The following is a 6,172-nucleotide window of genomic DNA, read 5'->3' on the forward strand; positions in this document are numbered from 1 at the left end:
TCTATGCCCATATATAGTGTGGTTTTATCCAATTAAGCATCGTCAATTTCAACAAAGAAGAGTAACTTTGAAAATGTTAGGGTTTTAATTTTTTAAATGTTCGATAGGTTAATAATTGGGAACATCATATATTTCAGCATATCAAGATTCAATTAGTTTGCGGACCAAACCGATCAACTATGAGCGGTTGGTGCCAATTTGTTCAAATCTCAAAACAACTGAATGCATGAACAATGGTAAACCAGTAATGCTCTGTATATATGAAAATTTTGGGACAAAGTCATCATCGCTGCATCTTAGTCCTCGGCACCCACCCCTCATCCCCCGTTTACTGTAATTGTGTTATATATATATATATATATATATATATATATATATATATATATATATATATATCGTGAGTTGATAGCCAATCTTTATTCCATTATCTTCTAATTGTGTTGCATATATTGACCAAACTATATTAAGTTACTTGCATGTATTCGTTTGTATACGGTTATGTTTGTGATGGGCTAAATTGAAAATGTTTTATCATGAACAAGAAGTTATTGAAATAACCTCATTAATAACTTTTTGAGTAAACTCAAAGGGATAAATCTCGATAGAGAAAAGAGCGTCTGGAAATCATATTTATAAATATTCAAAGTTACAAAAGAGTAAAAAAAAAAAAAACTAATCTTTAGTTTACACTTGACAAATCAAGATAAAAAACATTGACGAGGTCAATGTCGATGAATGTCTCTTGAACTCGTCTTGAAAAAAGGATCCAAGCTTTGTCCACCATTAAAGTCTCTACCGTTTTAAAGTTTAAACTACGACGCCTATCGTCGATAATGTGTCTTGAGCTAATGAATACGACTTCATAAGAAACAGTTGACGACGGAATTCGTAAGTATGTTACGAGTTATATATTTTATGTTTCTGTAGACCCCAACAATAAAAAATAATTATATTTTCTGAGCCGTTAGATCTCCAACTGATTATATCCAATGGATGGCTCAGATAAAAAGCTCCACTTTATACAGTATACTTCTGCTTCCAATCATGGAACTAGGCATATTGTTAGGCTTCCCCACTAGAAAAAAATTTCGGTGAGGGTTTTTATTGCGATATTTTCGTACGCATGTGCACGTGTCACCCAAGTAGTATATATTTGTAAGTAAGAATGTTGTACCCACGATGACTAAATTTAATTAATTAATAATTAAATCAACTAGAGCGAATTGAGCTCAATAGATGAAGGAGAAAAGTTGTCACAAATTTTTTTGCAAGAAATTAAACTAAACAATTAAAGATGGTTTTACGGTTGTGCGAGGATAAGGACCATGGCTTCACTAATCTATTCAATAGTTTGGATTCTTGGAATTTCCGCACAATTTAAACACTCAAACTTTGCTAGTCACGTTCACAATTCACTAAATCTCTCTCGAGCATCTAGCAACTTAAACTTATACCGGAATTTTATCTCTCAATCTCAACTCCTAAAAACAAAGCAAGCATTGAACAGAACGAACAAACGACTCCGTAACAATCTAGCTATCTCTAGCCTAGGAATGAATCATGGTAATTCAATTCACGCACACTAACAACCTAATCTTTCTCAAGCATCAAATTGAATTCAAAATCATGAACGAGGTCGTGAATCTCATACAAGCATTACGAGTAGAATTGAATTAAGCAAAAAAAAAAAAAAAGAATGAATAAATACTTCAATTAAAATCAAATTGAATCCATAACCATATTATAGACTAGCTACTCCATAGCCCTTAAGGGGGATTAGTTCATGCCGTAGCGAAGAAATAAAGAAGAAGAAGAATAAGAAGAAAAACTAAAATTAAACAAAGCCATAATAATTATCATAAAAAAAAGAGAGCTCAAGAGAATAAGAGAAGAGAATAAAAATTGGGATTGTAGCGTAGACGACGAACGGCTCTTCCGAAATCTCTCTATCTCCCAAACACACAAATTTCAAAAGCAAAAACTAAAGTGAAAGTAAAAAGATGCTAAGATGTGTTTTATATGACTCTAGGTCTGATTACATGAGTTTTCAGCTAACTTTTGGTGTGATCTGGGTCATCAACTGATCCGACGACTCAAAATGATTCAAAAATCATTAATTTTATGCTCTGGGCTGACGAGACCTCGCAGCGCGCAGAAGGGAGATTGCAGCGCGAGGGGCAACATCGCGGCACGAAGGAAGCTATGCGCAGCGCGCTTCGAAGCTTTCAGGAAGTGTGCGTAGTGCGCATATCGTTCGGAGATGGTACACAAGCCTCACGCGGCGCGAGGCCAATCATGCAGGTGGTGCACAAAACGTGCGTATTGTTCGGAGAATAGCAACGCTCCGCGCGGCACGCTGTACGCAAAGATTTTCTCACTTTGCTTTCTTTGCTTCGTTTTGACCCGTTTCGATTCCCGATTATTTCATTTTGTCTGGAAATGACTCCAAAGAGCTTATAGAGACTCTTTTACTCCTTTTTACCTGCAAATCATCATAAACACACTAAAACTATAAAAAAACACCTAAGAACTAGCTAGATTCAACCCGAAAAATAGGAGTTTAAACGCGTACGAAATGCACCTATCAGTTTTGAAATGGCGGAACCAGAATTTCCAGTTTCTTCTAGTTCTAAACACTCATGATAAGGCAAATCAAGTTATGTCTACAAAGTAAAATTCTTGGTTGATTTAAATAAAAAAGATAGTTGCCATGTATTTTAACTTGAAGGATTACTGTGCGTTAATACCCATGGATAAAGTTTATTTTGAAAAATATAATTTTAGTTTCTTCTCAAAATGCATTTCTAACTTGTTAATCATGTTGGTAACGAGGAGTGAGACATACTAATTGTGATAAGAGGTGAAGTTGTATATACACAACTATTCATGAACAAGCCATGGAAGTAAATAAACATGGGCAAGTGGTAACAAAACAAAATCGTTATTTTTTTTCTATACCGAGTAAAAGTGAAGCAAGAATTATGTTTAAGTTCCATTTTAAAATAGAAAATTCCCGATCCGGATACAGAGTGAGGGAACAAAATTTTTGTTCCGTACAATACATTTGGGAACCCTTTTTATTTTTTATTTTTGGGTTAAAGCTAGGATTATTTTACTTTTTAATATATTTTATCATTACCGAAATTGAAGTTTTGTTCTAAAATTCCAGCTATTACAAAACATTATGTTACGGATGAAAATGTGTTAATGTCGTTTTTGGACTAACATTCAATATCACACGTGGTTTTATCTAGGGTCGGACCCTATGATCTCATGTCATATGAACGGTGTTGTCACCTAAAAAAGTAAAAGATAATGAGCTATGGGCGCGAAGGGATTTATTGTCGTGCTCCAACGCTCAACATTAGTCTGATTGCTATAAGTGTGGTCGCGAAAGGATTTATTGTCTGCTCCAACGCTCGCCTGTTTGGATTATGGGGAGTTCCTCGCGGGTCTTTGGGATCGCCCTGCCTCGTAAGATCGTCAAGATCGGCTCGCAGGATTTCCATCTTGTCTGGGTGTTCACCAACTCGTCAAGGGCTCTTGCGAGGATGTTGGCATGCGTTGTGGACTTATTCGTCTCGTCGAGAGGTCCGTTGGGGACGCTACCGTGCTACGTCGGCTTCTCTAACTATCCGAAGGGTCCGTTGGGAACTCCATCTCTTTGCAAGCTTTGTCGTCTTGACGAGGGGTTCATCGAAACGTTGTCAAGCCGCATAAGCTTCTCTATCTCACTGAGGGGTCCGGAACCGTCATGCCTCGTGGACTTCCTCGTCTCGTCCAGGGGTCCATCGAGGATGCCATCTTGCCTCATAGGCTTCTTCGTCTCGTCGAGGATTCCGTAGGAGACACTGTCATGCCGTATGGGCTTCTCTGTCTCGTCAAGGGGGTCCATAAGGAATGCCATTTCTATGCGGCTTTTCCGTTTTCCCAAGCTGGCTTGTTGGGATGCTATCATGCCGCACGGGCTTCTCTGTCTCCCCAAGGAGGTCCGTCGGGACGTCGTCATGCCGCGTGGGGTTCCTTGTCTCGCTGAGGGGGTCCGTACGGACATCTATATGCCGCGCGGGCTTCTCTGCCTAGCCGAGGGGTCCGTTGAGGAGGTCTTCATGCCTCGTATTATTCTAGTTCTTGATGAGGGGTCCGTCAGGGATGCTGTCATGCCGCATGGGCTTCGTCTGTATGCCGCGTGGGCTTCACGGTTTCGCCTAGAAGTTTTTCGGATACACTGCCATGTCGTTTGAACATCTTCGTCCCACTAAGGGGGTCTATAGAGATATCTTCATCATGTACTCTTTATTGTGGTCATAGTTGTATGACTGAGGGGTCTATCAGGGACATCGCCTTGCCATGGGAGTTTGTCGTCTCGCCGAGCTCCGTTGGAGAATCCTTATTGGCACTCGAGCTTCGAGGCCTTTCCAAGGTGGTACGTCAGGGACGTCTTCTTGTCCAGCAAGCCTCGTTGCCTCCCCGATGAGTCTGTCGGGAATTCCGTCTTGTCCATCAAGCCTCGTCACCTTGTCAAGGGGTCTGTAAAAGACGCCTTCTTGTTGTGCACACCTCGTCTCCTCGCAGAAAGGCCCACTAGAGATGTGGTCTTGTCGTCCTGGCCTCATTTTGCCGATAGGGTCCGTCGGAGACCTTTGATGGCAAGGGACTTCTCGACCCCAATATATTTAGCCAATGGAGTCGGTAGGGAATACAGGGTCACCAACATTTGGATCTCCGTCGGAGTTGACAGCAGATAGAAGTCGCCAGAAGAGAGGGGATTGCCGACGTTTGCTAGTCTTTTTTCCTAGTAAGACCAATCTTGCTAGCCATCAAGTCTTTATGTTTACAGGGTTGGAAAGTATGTTCAAAGAGATTAAATTCATTTGCCACTTAAGGAGGTTGGCCAACGTGAGTGGTGACGGCTTGAGAAATCGTTGTCAATGTGAAATGACTAAACGTGTACTGAGAAGGTTGTTCAACTATGTTGGTTGAACTACTTGTTGAACAATTGATTGATTTTAGCAGGATTAATTAAATCGACAATCAAACAATCAATCAAATAGAAATCAATAAAGGACACACATAATTGGTAATCCTGCTCGGTGATAAAGCACCTAATCAGGGGTATTAATACGTCCGGTGGTGAAAAACGATCCACTATTTCAATAATCAAAGGTACATGACTTAAGCTTGTAGACTACCTCTCAAACGCCTAGCTTCTTTGACTTCTCATATGGCTGGTAATCTGAGCTCCCCTCATATCAGAGATTCCCTCCCTTTTTCACGCGACTATTCCTCCCGAAGATCACACGATCCTCTCCCGAAAATCTTCTCAGCATATCAACGCAAAACACGTACTCACAAAACTCTGTACAAATAAAACACATCAGTAACAAGTTCCTTGAACCAGTTGTCGATGGAGATCTCCTAGTAGAGAGACTGGTTCTAAGTTAAGGTTGGAGTGAATTGACCTAATGAATCCCTAGGCGAGTTTTATTCGAGTCAATAACAAATCCGATCGTATCTCCATGATTTCGAAACTAAAAACAAAATATTTTTAGTTCAGTTCGCGTGAGAGAAAAATGACTGAATTTACTCGGGTCTTGAACTTGTTTGAACAACTTATTGCAGTTTTGACTTGAACAACTGGTACAATTTGTTTTTGCCAAACTTATCCATGCCACATAAGATCCAACATGCTGAATGAAGGGCACCGTTCAATCCTGCGTGGAGCTAGGAGCCAACCTTAGGCGGGCCTAGGCTGGTCAGTGGTATCTCCGATGCTTCTTGATTAAAGAGCAAAAATGTACTTGTTGGCAATTTATAATATTGTAGGTGTACAATCATCGATAGATACAATTGAACTGAAAAGAACGTTGGAGAATCCTGTTTAAATAATAGTACCGAATAAATTTGTGACCTTTAGGAAAATATATATGGGATACACAGTTCTATAAAGTCGCTTCAGATCTTTGAGACGTTCTTGATCATCGGTTGAACCATTTCTTGATCTTCGAACGGTTTCACTTCTCTTACACTATGTTATCTTTAAACTAATCGGCAACAAGATGCCCTTTTACCCTCATAAAGTATCCCAAAAGTGTGACCATTTAAAAACTTTTGGACCAAAATTCATTAATTGTATTTTATTCCAAAACAACTCTGATAACCCATTTTGTAC

This window comes from Urtica dioica, chromosome 5 (genome assembly GCF_054948205.1).
Source record: "Urtica dioica subsp. dioica isolate 48M chromosome 5, U.dioica_male_clone48M_v1_H2, whole genome shotgun sequence".
In the NCBI taxonomy this organism is placed as follows: Eukaryota; Viridiplantae; Streptophyta; class Magnoliopsida; order Rosales; family Urticaceae; genus Urtica; species Urtica dioica.